Source organism: Acomys russatus, chromosome 2, assembly GCF_903995435.1.
Source record: "Acomys russatus chromosome 2, mAcoRus1.1, whole genome shotgun sequence".
Classification (NCBI taxonomy): domain Eukaryota; kingdom Metazoa; phylum Chordata; class Mammalia; order Rodentia; family Muridae; genus Acomys; species Acomys russatus.
The window spans coordinates 89,318,227-89,335,489 of record NC_067138.1 but is presented as its reverse complement, the minus strand read 5'-3'; the positions used below and the strand labels follow the sequence as shown (position 1 = coordinate 89,335,489).

Below are 17,263 nucleotides of genomic sequence, written 5' to 3'. Positions count from 1 at the left end.
CGTGGTCAGTTTGAGATTTTCCCTATTTGTTGATTGGTCAGATCTCTATATGAACAATATTTGATCACGTACACTTCTCCAGGTTCTGCAAGTTCAGTCTGTTTGTATTCCAAACTTATTACACAATACATTTGCTGATGACAAAATAATATTTTTTCCCTTATCATTAATTTTCTAGCACAGTAATCCCAAGATTTCTTACAGAAAAGCATAGCATTCTCCCCAAATCATGACTAGATTTCAGGGAGTGTTTCTTTTGAATATATTTCTATAGTCAATATTCGATAGTCTACACCTCATGTTGAGGTGTACTCTGTAGTGCTTTTATGAGGGCTGTGTATGTTGCTTGCTTTATAAAAAACCTTCCAGGTCTGGAGAGATGGCTCAGTGGCTAAAAACATCTACTGCTCCTGCACTGGACCTAAGTTTGGTTCCCAGCACCAATGTTAGGCTGTTCACAACCATCTGTAACTCTAGCTCCAGGGAAATCCAAAGCCTGTGGCTTTCTCAGGCATCCATATCCATATGCCCATATCCATATATGCACAGATACACACAAATAAAAAAGACATTAAGAAAAGAATAACTGCTAGTATTCAAAAGGTGGAGAATGTGTGTTCGATAGAAAAATTTAAGGTAAAATTTTAAAAATTATTTTTTAGTAAAATAGTGTGAATAATGACAATGTCATACCTTTCTTTTTATCCTTGGAATAATTTATTTTTGTGCAGCCTTTCAATTAGTGTGTGTGCATATGGTGTGTGCGCATGTGTGAGTGTGGTGTGCATTTGACATAGAGCATATGTGGAGATCGGAAAGACAGCTTTCAGAAGTCCCTGCCCTTTTTCCACTGTGGGATCTTGGGATTGAACTGATACCATCAAGGTCGCACACTAAGCATTTTCACCACTGAGCAGTCTTGCTAGTCCAGGATTTCATCCCTTCCTAATGATTTTAAATGTGATACTTAAAAACTTTCAGATCAGATTAAAGTGAACCATATACTTATTGGCTCAGTAAAGCATCCAAAAAAGTGCAAAGTGGGCTCCATTTCTGAGTCCTCAAAACATCTTAAAAGAATAAAAAGTAATTAAAAAGTGATCGGGGCAACAGAGTGACATGTTGACACTTAGCAGATGTGGAACGGCTACCAGAAACAGGAACTGGAGGATCAACTTGAGGACCTCTGTCCACTGTGCTGGAATGTCCACCCCAGGAAGGAAGTCAGGCTACATAGATTGTGCAGGAATGTGCAGACCCCCTGGGATCTGTGCAGGAAAGGAAAGGGGGTGCACTGCGTTCTGTTGGGGATGCCTTAACAAAAATACCACAAGCTTATAATCAGAGAGCAGTTTCTCAGAGTTCTAGCCTCCGGAAAGTTTGCAGCTGAGGTGTTGGTAGATTGCACGTCTGGTGAGAGCCCATTTCCTGGCTTTCTGATTTGTAGATGGTGGCTTCTTGTTATATATCCCTTTCGTGGAAGGACTAACTATAAAGACTATAATCCTGTTCAGAGGCCCTCCTTCTCAAGAGCAGCACATCAGTGACTGGGCCTCTAGGCTTGAATTTTGGAGTGAGACAAATGGTCAGGCCATGGCAAGGACTGATTGATTAGTAGGAGGACTCGAGGCTGGAAATTATGTCAAACAAAACATTGGAGTTGGGCCAATTGCTTGTATGTTGCTGTGAAGGCAATAGGTGACCGGTATAATTTGATGGAGGAATGGTTTATTTTGTTTTGCTGTTTCAGAGGGTTTCAGTCTGTCATGGTGGAGAAGCATGGTGGGTTCATGTGGGAGCAAGCCTGTGGGGAGGTGGGGCTGGGTATAACCTTCAAATACCCATCCTGGGGGACTTACTTCTGCCAGCTATGCCCACCTTCAAAGGACTCCACAGCTTCCCAGGTCAGCATTACTATCTGGGGTCAAGCAATCAGACTATAACCCTGTGGGGACATTTCAGCACCACACTGAAACGAGGCAAGTTCTATCGAACATTGGTGTTGGAGAATCCTGGGAACCTTTAGGCAACGTGTCTTGAGAATGTTGGTAGTGTTTTCGCCTTGGGTCAAGTAACCACATTTCTAAGAAGATATAAATAGAAGTTGACAGGATAGCTCAATAGTAAAGGCACTTGCCAGCTGAGAATGCAAGCCTGATCCCTGATTTGAATTCTCAAAACCATGTAAAGGTGGAAGGACAGAACCAACTCAAAAACAAACAAACAAACAAACAAAACACACATGCACTGAACGACAGCAACAATAATAATAAAAATAAACACAAATGTGTATAAGAATTAACATGTAAAATACTATTCATATCACTAAAAAAGTTACAAGTAATGTCATCATTCAACTGCAAAGGATGAGTAGAATAAATAAGGTATGGCCTTTTAATATACCATTATAATAATAAATTATGGTTTTAAAGAAAACATTACTTCATATTCAACGAAAATGTGCCAGCCATGTTCAATCTTCTGTATTGTAATGTTTCATAACTTGCTTTTAAAATTTGTAAACGTCTGCCTATGAATATTCATCTACAAAATTGTTGTGGCTGCATAATTTCCTCTTAGAGGGATACATCACAGATTATTCCTGTTGCAATACAAAGTGGTTCAGTCATTATGGAAAGCAGTGGCAATTTGTCACTTACTTAAACAAAGTCTTACTCCACAGGCAACCTTATTCCTGGGTATTTTGCCAAAAAAAAATGAAAGCGTAAGTTCACAGAAAGTTTTCGTGTTTTTATTTCTATTTCACAAAACCCATATATAACCCAGGTGCCCTTCAACAGAATGATACTGGCAGGTGGTACAACAGAATACTACTCAGAAATAAAGAAAGAATAAATGATTTGTAAGATGAATGAACCTTAGATACACTTTCCTCATTGAAAAAAAAAGAGCCAATTCCCAAAGGTCACACACACATTGTGGGAGTCCATTCACACAACATCCTGAAAGTAGCAATACTATGAAGGTGAAAAATGAAAGTGATTGCCATGAGAAGCCAGCTAGTGGGTGACGGCTGACTCAAAAGGGGCAGCAGGTGCAAGTGTGATGGTCCCTTACAGGCTGCATAACTCTAGTGACTGATTCATAACTCTGCATCTGTCAAACCCACAGGATTGAACACCCCTGAGGATGAGGCTTTCTACATAGAAGCTTGTAACAAAAAGCATCCAAAATGTGATGAGAACCCAACATAGCTGGTTAGGGCTTGGATCAGAACTGTCACTCACAGCTTCATGTTTTGAATATTCGGTCCACAGATATATTGGCGTTATTTTGAGGAGCTACATAGCTCTTGTGTGGTGGGATCCAGCTGGTGAAAGTGGGTTGCTAGGAGCATGCCTTTGAAGGTTAAATCTGGGACCCTGTTTCTGGACATGACACGCTCTCTGCTTTCTGGTCCACTGTGCTGTGGTGAGCCTCCACCACACACTGCTGCTGCTGTGAACTCTGTGTGACTTTTTCTCCATGATGGACTGATACCCTCTGAAACCGTGAGCCAAAATAAGTCTCATAAGTTCTGTCAGCAGTTATGTCAGAGCAATGCAGAAGTGATCAATACAGACTACAAACAGTGTGGCAGGTCTCTTAGTGCCATCACGGCTCAAAATATATAAAAGCCTGTGTCCCATCATGGTGAGACATCAAGTAAACTTAAGTTAATGGACATTCTGTCAATAACACTCTGCACGAATGTCAGGGTCATTAATGACAAATACCGAGGAATTGTCACAGAGACCTGAAAATTAATGAAACACGGGATCTTGGGTTGGATTTTAGAATAGAAAAAAGGCTGCCAGTGGGTGCACTGTTTAATTAATAGCAATGTACTAATATGAATTCATTAGTTTTTTAAAAAAAATATAATTCTACTGCACAAAGTGTTAATTAGTGGCAGCTGGGTGGAGGGCTGTGGAAAGCAGATGTTGCCCACCTCTCCGGGGAGGTTCCTGTTTTCATCCTATTCCCCATTTAGAATAACACATCAGTCAAGTGCACAGCTCCAGAGCCAAACGGCCTGAATGAAACTCTGGTTCCTTTACTTAGGACTTTAAAGTGTGATACTCTTCCAATAACTTAATTCCCGCTCCATGATCTCTAAAACAAGGTTACAATGACACAAACCCCAACTGTACAGAGGTGTAGTGAGGATAAATAAAATAATATATATATATATAAAATATAGTAAATAATGCCTAGTTAGGATAAACCTTTAATAATTGTTAGTTCTTGCAGCACTATCTATATTTTAAATATTTTTTCATTCTACAATCTTCTTTTTAATCTGTCTCTTTCACTTCTCTATTGTGAATATAATTTTTGTTGGCAAATGCATGTGCCACGTCACATAGGACCACATGGCATTTTCTTCTTTGGTGTAACATAGATTATAGAAATGTGCACACTCCCAGCTGCTGAGACTCCCTGTACTGAGAACAAAGTTAACCCAAGGTAGGTGCTCAATAAACACTAGCAGATGACAGAAGGGAGAACATATTAAAGTTATTTCCAATTTTCCATTATTGGTACTTTTAGAAAAAATGTCTTACTTTTAGGAAGTTTTGGAATTTAAAGCCTAGCCATCATCCAAGAACCAAAGCGTTATTCCTACACAGATACAGGGCATACGTACCATCTAAGCACAACCATTTCACAGAAAGGGAAAAAAGTAGCAGAGCGAAGGTGCATGGCTACATTTCAAATAATAACTCTAAAATGTCTCTTTCCTGAAATTGTTTTCAAAGATCGTTTTACCACAAGGGTTTCTTTTAACAAAAATTGCTCAAATTAACTTGAAGTCCAGCGACACACATGTTTTGATTACACATACGAAATTCATTTAGTCAAAGAGACTTTGGGTTGGAAAACTGCAACTTGGTAAGAAAAAAAGAACCCCCATTACTATAATGAGAGAGCAGTTTCCTAACATTTAATCACTCGCACATTTAGAACAAGGCAGTTCATATTCCCTATACCAGCAACATCTGGTGGCTTTCTGACTGCTCCACAGCAGCTTCGCTCTCCTTTCAAAATTCCATTTTTGTCCCATACAAATCTGTACAGTTGCTTTGGAGACTTGGTGAAGTTGGAGGGATTTCAAATTGACTTGAAGAATATGATCCTATTATTGGATTCCTAGAGTTAGGACTGGAAATAGTAATGAATGGAAACTGAGGCGGGCAGACCCCCTCATGCGTGTCATTCCTGTGGGATTTCTTTAAGAGGACCACAGCACTGACCCGTGGAAACTACTGACTAGACCTCTGCTTCGGCGAGCAGCTTCAGCAGCCAGGGGTTCCTCCACACAGTTGGAGTGTCTAGAGTCCTGTCAAGACTGGCTCCTTCCACTGAGACTCTGTCACAGTTTTAAGCTTCCAATTAGAGCATGCATTTGTTTCAAATCATTGAACTGAAATATAAACCATACAGATGAAGACTTATTTTTTTTAAAGATAGGGTTTCCTGTATCTCAGGCTGACTTTGAACTCTTAAAGTCACTGCATAACCAAGTATGACCTTGAACTTCTGAACCTTATCTATTGCTTTCTCCTCCTAGCTACTAGTATTATTGTAGAATTATGCTGGGCACTGAAGCCAGGCCTGTGTCTTCATGCTTGTGAGACAAGCACTCTGCCCACTGAGCTACATCCCAGGTGTAGATGCCCAGTGTTTCCCCACTCACAGCCTTCTTTGTATGAAAAAATGCATATGCAATTCATGTACATATACATACACATATTTTTATTGGTAAAAGTAAAATTTACTTACTCTAGGTGTGATGCCTTTAATCTGAGCACTTGGGGGGCAGAAACAGGTGAATTCCTGTGAATTTAAGGCCAGCCTGGCCTATATATCAGGTTCCAGGCCACCAGCCAAGGCTACAGTAGTGGGACCTTATCTCAACAAACAAACAAACAAAAACAAAGAACACACCCCAAAACAAAGCAATTTTAAAACAAGTCTTTGAATATATATATATATATATATGAAAGCAGATTTACATACTAACCAGGTGGGTGTGCTTGATTGCTCACTTTTTACATAGAGAATTAAATTGTAGCTGAATATTTATTTGACGTTACAGTTCATACAACAAAGTCAAGCTTTCTTAGTATTGATGGATATTTTCATTTTCTTGCTGTCGATGCTGAAAATGCCACCTTATACAAATATATAGTGTAAAATGGCAGAAGTTGTTTAGGGCCATTTCAGAAATTTTGTTCTAATTCCAAACCAAGACTCATCTAACAATTTTTATTACAGTTTTGATCTATTCATGTGCTTGCCACAGTGCATGTGTGCAGGTCAGAGGGCAGCTGCTGGGAGCTCTTTCCTTCACTCCAGTGTGTGGGCCCTGGTGTTGAACTCAGGTTGTGAGACCTGGCAGAGTCAGGGTCTTTACCTGATGAGGCACCAGAATCTCAGTTCCATTTATGATCTTTTTAAAAAAAAGTGAAACTCAAAGAAGTTATTCAGAAAGTTGTCCCAGCACTTGGGAGGCAAAGGCAGGCAGATCTGAGCTTGGGCTACAGAGAGAGGCTGGGACAGTCAGGGCTACACAGAAAAATCCTGTCTTGAAGAACCAATCCCCCCAAAATTGTAATCTTTTAAAATTAACAGCCCAGTTGTAAGTTATAAAAAATTATAAATTAAGTTTATTTTCTTGTTTCTAAGTTTAGCTTACACATCTTGTTTTACTTATAAATTCAGCAATGGTTACTTAAAACTTAACAAACCCTCCCAAATCACTTCAAAGTTTCTTAGATTTATGCTGGTGCTACAGCCCATAAATTCATCTTGACCAAGGTTTCTAGAAGAACTGCAACCCAGTTCCGTAGGTTCAGTTTTCTTTTTTTTTTTTTTTAATTTATTATTTTTTATTAATTTATTCTTGTTACATCTCAATGTTTATCCCATCTTTTGTATCCTCCCATTCCTCCCCCCCCCCCCATTTTCCCATTATTCCCGTCCCCTATGACTGTTCCTGAGGGGGATTACCTCCCCCTGTATATTCTCATAGGGTATCAAGTCTCTTCTTGGCTACTTGCTGTCCTTCCTCTGAGTGCCACCAGGTCTCCCCCTCCAGGGGACATGGTCAAATGTGAGGCACCAGAGTACGTGAGAAAGTCGTATCACACTCTCCACTCAACTGTGGAGAATATTCTGACCATTGGCTAGATCTGGGAAGGGGTTTAAAGTTTACCTCCTGTATTGTCCTTGGCTGGTGCCTTAGTTTGAGCAGAACCCCTGGGCCCAAATCTGCCTATCACATTGTTCTACTTGTAGATTTCTAGGACCATCTGTATCCTTTTATTTTGCTATTCTCCCATGCGTCTCTCATTACTCAGCTATTAAAAACAAGGAATTCCCGAAATTTGTGGATAAATGGATTGAGCTAGAAATGATCATAATGAGTGAGTTAACCCAGAAGCAGAAAGAATCAAATGGTATATACTCACTTATATCTGCATACTAGCCCAAGGGGCATGTCCCACGAAAGCCTTCACTTACCAGGAAACTGGGACAGAGGGGAAGGCATCCTATTGGGACTCTAAATGAGGTTCAGTTTTCTTAACAAATATATTTTATTATAAAGTTATTAACCAAGAGCACCTCAGTTATAACCCGACTAACATAAACAATAGGAAGAGAAGATTAAAGAAGACAATAATGAAACCATAAGGATATCAGTTCCGAGGAATGATTCTCTTGGCGTGATCAGCGAGATTTCTTCTCTGGAACCTGGAGCAACCAGAACATGGAACCTCAGCAGGATCCCAGAGCCCCGAAGCCTTCCCTCGAGCAGTTCTCTCTAGGAGTGTCTCAAAGTGGGAGCGATGAACAGCCAAAACTATCTCGTCTCCAAAGGTCCCACCTCCTGTTTTGGCTTCACATTTATGTCTCCTTTCAGAATTTGATCAAGGATGTTTTTCAGCTGGTTAACAACCAATCTCTCCTCCACATGGTGGTTTGACTTCTAAGGGGATTAACATCACCTGCTCTCTCACAAGTCTTTTTCTCATCCCTCACTTGTGATCTAGCAAAAAACATGTTTATCTTTCCTTCAAGTTCCTTTTCTATTTCCTCACTCAATCCTTCTAGACCAAGAGAATGAAAGCAAACACAATGATGGGAGTGACCTGCCAGCTGCTTATCTGCACTGATCCCAGTGAGAGTCTCCTTTGAGCTGCTATTGTAAAATCTCACGGTATCCTGGGTCACCAGGCAACCGATTCCTCTGGTCGCAAACCAGACAGCGCAGCCAATACTGGCATCCAGGACTGTGTCCAATGGCTGAACTAAGTGACATATACAAGCTTTTCTTAGTGTTTGTAGTTCTTCAAGAGATACATTAATTTCAACAAAATTCCAAGTTCGAAAAGGATTTGCAGACTGTTATTTCCTTTAGTCCTGTTTTCCTGTGACTCAGTCTGGCACCTCGGTGTCATCGGGACCCTGAGCCACAGTAGCACTCTTATAGGACTTTTCAGAAGGGATGTCATGGGGGGGTGGTTTCTGTCTTCTTTCTATTTTAGGAATAGGTGGTCTGGTCTTTTGTTTAGTCACAAAGGCCACACTCAGAAGACGACGATCACCAAGGGCTGTGGTTACCACGGAATCAACACCTCCAGAAAACAGGATTGCAACGTTTGCTTTCTTACTACAAGCTTTCAAAACTTCCTTTGATGCCAGATTTTCTTCGCTAGCTAAACATAAGATGAGTCTCTTGGCTGCAACATTCAGGACATCAGTGACCTGTTGAAGTACTTTTTGTGTGTGTGTGTTCATCTGTAAGAAATACCTCAAGTGTCTCTCGTATACCTGGAACGTTGGAACTGTTTCTACAGCGAGTCTCCAATGGAACCTGAGGCAGCTTCGTAGTTAAGGGAACAATAGGTTCTGAGAGGTACAGTTTGGCTTCCATTGCTACCACAGATGCAAGTGTTGGCAACTCTGCTGGAGGCTGAGGCAGGCTATTATTAAGCACACACTCTTCAGCAACATTCTCTGTATAGCCAGGGATGTAATTGTAAAATTACACATCTGGAAACAGCAGCAGAATTGAGATCAATTTGGAAAATCCCACATGCTGGCTCTTCTTGCCACTGGTCTGCAACTCCAGATGTTTGAGCACCAACTGAAGAAAGGCAGAAACTCTTGCCCAGATTGTTAAAATGCAAAAGCAAGCTACGTCATCCAAAAAAAGTCCCTATTAAACTGTAAGGAATGATTAGAGGCTTGACAATATATAAAAGACCAAGGACCTTGGGCTTTAGAGAAGAGTGACAAAATATCAGACCCACTGCTACAGGCAGAAAGGCTCCTGAACATAACCCATATGTCACTGTCTTCCGCTTCAACTTTGACTCTATTAAAAACGTCACCACTCCATAAGAACATGTTGCCATCTTCATCATCCACAGGCTGGGCAATCAAAACACCTCTCAGGTGGAGAACATGACCAGAAAATAAGCACTGATAGTTAACATCAGATTTTAACAACTGTTTGTGCTACTATTGGGGCCCATTGTCTGAGATTGTAGTGTCAACCCTCTTTTAAGTCTCTACTGCAGTGCTCAGGAAGAAGCTTATGGAACAGCACATGCCACGCATGGTTATGTGAAGTCAGGGTGACTGTGTCTTGACTTTGCTTGTCTCTGAGTTTTCTAACGCTGGGTATTCTTTTCTCCGTTCATCTAATGTGTTTTTGCTTTCAGGAAAACATTTTTGTTCGATCTGCAAGAAAGAATATTTTGCTGTTCTGCTTTCCAATTCTTCTTCAGGTTAGAAAGTTCATCCACCTACGTTTTTGTTCTTTAATCTTGCTGCTAAGGGCTGCAGCTTGTGCAGTGGATGTGTGGGCGGGCACCAGTGAAGTATGGGCATCGGGGCGCACCCCATTGCTAGGCATCTCCACACAGCACTGCACACTGGAGGACCTCTCCAAGGAGGAAATGTCAGCAGGCGGGCCCGCCATTAGCATACTTAAAAAAGCTTCCTTATTAATTTTATTATTTGCTTTAGAAGAGAAGATTTTCAAGAATTTTCTAAACATTTATTACATGATTTATAAATTTAAATTCTTTTTATGCCAAGCGTTCTTTAACAAATTTGAGAATTATAGTTTTCATAGAACATTAATAAATTAAATTAGCTTACTGAGATTTCTTTTAGAACGATACCAAAAGGAGACATTTTTTAAAAAGAATTATTTTTTATATCATAGGTAGCAATATGGAAGAGTCCTTAGGGTAGGACTTTTTTTTCTTTTACATTGATTCTTTTTTTCTTTCTTTCTTTTTTACATACGCATGTATATGTCTGTCAGATATACTGTGCCAGGAGACTAAAGATGATGCTCCAATGTTATAGAATCTTTTGGATGACTGTTCAGACAGCAAACTGTCTCTGTCATTAAAAAAAAAAATTTTTTTTTTTTAAATTTTGGAAGCGCTAATCTGCACTTCCTATTTACCCAGGTAATCAATTTTTATTCATTCTCAAGTCTCTGATGTGGTCGAAGACCAGATAGTTTAGTTTTATAATTAAGCTTAATTGTTTAGGGGGTAAGATGTTTTTTGGTATAGATAGATGTTTTAAGTTGATAGGTTAGTTTTATAGTTAAGCTTACTTGTTTAGGGGTTAAGTTTTTTTTGGTCTAGATAGATGTTTTAAGTTGATAATGACGAGATATGATAGATATTGATTTACATTCAGAATTGTAGACTCACCAAGATAGGAAAGATGTTTTCTTCAAGATTGCCAAATACAAATAGCCAAAACACTATGAATGTAACATTTATATAATTCCTGATTGTTTTGTGGTTTTTCTTGCTGTGTGTAGTTTATTGTACATAAGCCTACTTTTTAATAGCCTAATAAGACAGTTCTCTTGAGTCCCTTCTCCAAGAACGAAGTCTCAGCGGGAGAATGGTGAACACACAAGAACTTTTATTTGTTATGCTGGATAATAAACAAAAAATCAAAATGTCACCACGCAGGAGTGACAACTTAATTGGGAAAATATCAAGGCTGAACCAAGCCAGGCAAGAGATATGGCAGGCCGTTGGCAGGCCTTAGGATGCCAATCTAGAGGTTGCTGGAAGGTGGTATATCTCCAAGCATTTCGTGGGGCCTCAGGATACCAACAGAGAGTAGTCTTCCAAAGAAGGAGGCTGTGAAGGGAAGGCATCTGAGGGCAGGAATGGTGGGTCACCTTGAGGTTGTAACAAGTCCCCCTCCTGGGCACCCATGAAGGAACCCAGAATGATGGCAGCATTATCCGGGGGGCCCTGAAACAGCAGACATACTTCTGAATGTGGGGGTTCTTCTTAGGCTCCAGAACTCAGAGATGGGATGGGATAGACTGTGGCAGGGGCCTGTCTCATTCCTGGAATTTCCTCTCCTTCTGCCTTCTGGAGAGGAAGGGGAGTAGTTAGACAAGAGAACGGGACCGCGAGAGAACATGGTGGGAGATGCAGTTCTACATGAGCATCTCGTCCTCCTACACAGTTGGCTCCTATGCCATGCACATCGCCACCCTTATGCCCAGGCCATATTTTCTTTTTCTTTCTTTTTTTTTTTTTACAGGTATGTCATTATTTTATTAATTTATTCTTGCTACATCTCAATGTTTATCCCATCCCTTGTATCCTCCTATTCCTACCGCCCCCCATTTTCCCATTATTCCCCTCCCCTATGACTGTTCCTGAGGGGGATTACCTCCCCCTATATATTCTCATAGGGTATCAAGTCTCTTCTTGGCTACCTGCTGTCCTTCCTCTGATGCCACCAGGTCTCCCCCTCCAAGGGACATGGTCAAATGTGAGGCACCATAGTATGTGAGAAAGTCATATCACACTCTCCACTCAACTGTGGAGAATATTCTGACCATTGGCTAGATCTGGGAAGGGGTTTAAAGTTTACCTCCTGTATTGTCCTTGGCTGGTGCCTTAGTTTGAGCGGGACCCCTGGGCCCAAATCTGCCTATCATAATGTTCTACTTGTAGATTTCTAGGACCCTCTGGATCCTTTTATTTTGCTATTCTCCCATGCGTCTCTCATTTAGAGTCCCAATAGGATGCCTTCCCCTCTGTCCCAGTTTCCTGGTAAGTGAAGGCCTTCGTGGGACATGCCTCTTGGGCTAGTATGCAGATATAAGTGAGTATATACCATTTGATTCTTTCTGCTTCTGGGTTAACTCACTCATTATGATCATTTCTAGCTCAATCCATTTATCCACAAATTTCGGGAATTCCTTGTTTTTAATAGCTGAGTAGTATTCCATAGTGTATATGTACCACAGTTTCTTTATCTACTCTTCTACTGAGGGACACTTAGGCTGTTTCCATGTTCTGGCTATTACGAATAAGGCTGCTATGAACATGGTTGAGCAAATTTTCTTGTTGTGTGCTGGAGCATCTTCTGGGTATATTCCAAGGAGTGGAATAGCTGGATCTTGAGGAAGCCCTATTCCCATTTTTCTGAGATAGCACCAGATAGATTTCCAAAGTGGCTGTACTAGTTTGCATTCCCACCAGCAATGAAGGAGTGTTCCTCTCTCCCCACATCCTCGCCAGCATGTGGTGTCGCTTGAGTTTTTGATCTTAGCCATTCTGATGAGTGTAAGATGGAATCTCAGAGTTGTTTTGATTTGCATTTCCCTGATGACTAAGGAGGTTGAGCATTTCTTTAAGTGTTTCTCAGCCATTTGATACTCCTCTGTTGAGAATTCTCTGTTTAGTTCCAAGCCCCTTTTCTCAATTGGGTTATTCGGTTTGGTGGTTTGGTGGTGTTTAATTTCTTGAGTTCTTTATATATTTTGGATATTAGACCTTTGTCAGATGTAGGGTTGGTGAAGATTTTTTCCCAGTCTGTAGGCTGTCGCTTTGTTCTCTTGACAGTGTCTCCTGCCTTACAGAAGCTTCTCAGCCTCATGAGGTCCCATTTATTAATGGTTGACATTAAGGCCTGGGCCATTGGTGTTCTGTTCAGGAAGTTGTCTCCTGTGCCAATATGTTCCAGGCTCTTTCCCACTTTTTCCTCTAAGTGGCTTAGTGTCTCTGGTTTTATGTTGAGGTCTTTAATCCACTTGGATTTGAGTTTTGTGCAAGGTGACAAATATGGGTCCAGTTTCATTTTTTTACACATAGACCTCCAGTTAGACCAGCAACATTTGTTGAAGATGCTATCCTTTTTCCATTGAATGGATTTGGCTTCTTTGTCAAAAATCAAGTGACCATATGTGTGTGGATTCATATCTGGGTCTTCGATTCGATTCCACTGATCAACCAGCCAGGCCATATTTTCAAGGCGTAGTTTGCGGTAGGCAAATTTGTAGTAATGTTCCCTCTGAAACCAGCTTGCTGTTTTCGATGAGTCTCCTGAGTTCAGTGTCGCTCTTCCAGAGTGAGGTCCTGTATGTAGGCGTCCTGGTGGGCCCTCCATGTTGAGTTTATGGGTCTTGGAGGGAAAACTGAGCTGAGGCAAACCTCACAATGCTTGTGCTGTTTGCTGTGCTGTGAGCAAAGTAAGTCCTCTGTTACAAAACCTGAAGTCCTATGCCCATAAAACAGGGACAGCTAGCCTTTTGAACTCTTTAAATATTTAAATGACAAAGCAAAGGACTCTCCTAAAATGGAGAAGACTAAACCTTATACACTGAGCTGCTGAAGGAATGTAGCTGAACTCAGTCTTTGGAGATGTTTGAACACTGGGCTGACGTAAGTGTTGTCTTAAAGGCAAGAGTGGTATACTGTTCTCTTTAGACCGCAGGGATTTGGTGCCAAGCAAAAGGCATCCATGCTCTTACAGTGTCCTTCATGTCTCTATCCCAGAAGTCCTCAGGGCCGGTCCCTGTCACCTGGTGATTGTGTAGCCCCAGATCATACACCCCTGTGTGGACGATCATGACCTTCCTCCTACACCATTAGAAGTTGCTCTAAGTAACCTGGCAGAATCATTATCAGTTGAACAGATCTTGCACCTCCATAAGAGAGGCCAACAGTTCCATAAGCTTCACCTTTTAAAGTTGCCTTGGCTTGCCCTTCAACTCTTACCAGATCCACTACTATCCTGCAATTAAGAAAATGCCTCTGTTTCACAGTCAGAAAAGGGTCATATGCATACGGTCTCCTTTATATTGAGTTTCTATTGCAGAATAACAGAAAATAACTGAAATGCTGTCGTGTGCTGCTCCTTTAGCACTTCAAGTTGTGCCCCAATGTGGGTCAAAGTCTTTCTTCTTCCTCAACAATTCCTTTATTACTCCCAGGTGTTGGCTTGGGACTCGGCTTGTGTAATCAGCCACGACTGCATTATCAGGCTGAACATGGCAGCTAAGCGTAGAATTGTTTGCCATGTATTTTCCTTCTTTAATAACGTTTCTCTAAAACAGGATTTCCAGTTTGGTAGTGAAGTCAATGTAAGAGAAATGATGCAAAGGCAGTCTTTGAGAAAGCACTAAAACTGCCCAGCGGGGTGTCTAGCACCCATCTCTTTTTTCCCTTCCTTTATTTGATAAGCAAAGAAATAAGTAAAAATGCAAGCAAACAAAAACTATTAATATGTCAAATGTTGGTAAATAAATAGTCCAAACTACAATGGCCAACATAGTGTGCCTGGCTCTCTTAGTGGCCTTGTCTATCCTCTTGGTAAACACTGTGTACCAAGGTCATCTGGAAAGCAATGCCAAGCAGAGCTCTAGTATACCCATGAAATAGCTCTGGTCGTTTAAACCCAACTGTTTTCCCTGAATTTTGTCTCAAACCTAATCTCTCATATTCATGTCTATCTTGCAGAATAGTCCCATCCCTTGAGTTCCCAGGTCAAAACTTAGATGCCAGTCTCAGATTTCTCCTCAGCCACTCTCACTTTTCCAATTCATTGGCAAGCTCTGCTGATTCCACCTCTCCAATGGCTGTTTCTCTTACCTTTCACCTCTCTGTGCTGCCTCTTCCTTTGGCCCATCATTTTCACTTTTGAGTGATTCAACACCCTTCTGAACATCCTCCCCATATCTATTTATTCCCTCATCTACCTCCCTAGCAAAGAGTGCCTAGACTGTCCTGTGATTACATTTCTGTTTGAGAACTATCTTGACTAACGCCCGGAGGACAGAAGGGAGCCTTAGAAAAGCAGTCTCCAGTTGGACCTAGAGACAGCACAGCTGTCCTGTTTCTTGACTGCATTTGGCTCCTCTTCAAGAGATAAACACACACAGCATTATAAGTGATTAGTGATCAAAAGCGGGTCCTTCGCATGAAAAACTTTATTTCCAAAATATCTTAAAGCAATCCAACAATCGCGACGAGGTAGCAAAACTAATTTACACTTGGCTAAACTGTGCCCTTTTCTTCTGCTAGTGAAAGATGGCTACACCCAAACAGTCAATTAAGAGTTCAAAGCAGTTGGGACTGTTTAGTTGAATAGAAGGGGATTTGAAGCATCCCTGGACAAATCTTCCCTAATTACTTTTGTTTCCTCCCCACTTCCCCTTCCCAGTTCCTCCCATTTTCAACGGTGATTCCTCAGTCCTGAATACTTGTTGTAACCATGCTCACTAAAGTTTGAGAAAGTCCCCTTGCTATCTCCGTGAAAAAGTTTTCTTTTCCTTAGAAATTAAAGCTAAACAGTTTTGACTCCAGTCTAAGTAAGAGAGGCATATGGATTCGATTTGGTTTCGAAATAAACATTGCTCAAGGGCGTCTGCAGTAGTGGTAGCTGGGGGCGGTGCAGGAGAATCCATTTCAGAGCCTCCCAACATCAGAACAATTAGAAACATGCCCAAATCTCTGCAGCCTTAGCAGGGCAGATGGCTTCGTTCTTGGAACAAACTTTCCACGCCATCAGATCCTTGAGCTTTCCAGTTGGGGGGCACTGGTGGAGCCTCTCCCCGGTTTTCCATCTAAGCCGAATAGTGGCTCTTTGTAGTTTGGGGTGGAATAGACTAGGGAGCTGTCAATCTCATAATCTAGATCCTTTTTGCTACTGTCTTTGGGTTCATATTGGTGTAAGTACAGCAGACTTGTGCCACTGTAGGTCCCTGGAAGCCTTTAAGACAATAAGAGGTATGAAATGTGATGTCAAATCGCTAGGCTGTTAAATTGTTAGACTGTGACATCCCAGGCTTTCCCCCAGGGAATAATGATGTCATACTGCTTAAAGTTTAAATTTAATTGGTACTTATCTAGCCCCTGCTTTCATGCTAGGGTTCTTACATAATTTTACTTGTTTATTTTTATTTTGTTATCTTTGGAGATGGGAGTCTCACTATGAAGCCCACCCTAGGCTAGAATTCAGGATCTTCCTTCCATAACCTACTGAGTGTTGGGATTGTAGGCACGTGCCACCATATCCAGCTTTGGAAGAGCACATTCTTACAGTTCTTTTAATCGTGTAAATTATGAGTAATTACTAGTTCTCATGACTGTAATGTTAGCAAGTCTGATTGGAAAATATTTTAAAGTATTTAACCACATGGCACATTAGGCAAAATGATAGTTTTTTGTTTTGTTTTTAAAGAGGAGAAATAGTTCTCTGTAGTCTTGGGGTGGGCCCTGAGCCAGGTGGACCCAATGCTTATCATGTGTTGAAATAGCTTCTGCTAAAAGCCAAGGAAGATGAGTTGGCTGAGGGTAGAGAAGCAGAGGCCTCTAGACTCCCCACGTCCTTGGACTTCGTGTGGTCTACTGAAAGCAGTGTCCTAAACTTCTTCCCCATGAGCACTACTTTTTGAACCTCACTCTCCCAACTTTTAATGGAGCACATGGACATCATCAGTGCCTGAAGGCCATTCCGCATCCTGTCTTGCAGGGTATAAGTTGTTGCTCCTTCTCCTGGGGAGCAGTGTGAAGAGCTATCCAGATCTTCTCTGCAGAGCAGTTTTCTTCTGACCAATTCTACCTGGAGTGCCTCTGTCTTTGAACATCCCCCACCTCTGCTCAGTGAGCTCAGCTGTAACCACTTTCCAAATGCCCTCTGCACTCCTGTCCCCCTTCTGATAACCATATTTCCTTCCCATTGTTTTTGGACCTGGCTGCTGCTGTAGTGTCTGCTGTCTTCCTGCGCCTTCTCCTCCTATGCCACCTTCAGTTAACAATGAGGCTGACAATCAGCACTTAGCTGTCTCAGAACCATCAGCATTCATCACCAATGGACTACACCTGAGTAATCTTCTTACTCAGTTCAAATTGGTGTTCAGTGTGAGATTAAGGTCACTCAAATGAATAAGACCAAGCCTTAA

General features: G+C 41.3%; 2 pseudogenes; both read right to left on the bottom strand.

The window, feature by feature from the left end:
* Positions 1-3,369: 3,369 nt before the first annotated feature.
* Positions 3,370-9,633, bottom strand: LOC127198662 (asparagine synthetase domain-containing protein 1-like; annotated as a pseudogene).
* Positions 9,634-9,645: 12 nt separating this feature from the next.
* LOC127198652 (ASNSD1 upstream open reading frame protein-like) lies at positions 9,646-9,931 on the bottom strand (annotated as a pseudogene).
* Positions 9,932-17,263: the final 7,332 nt, after the last annotated feature.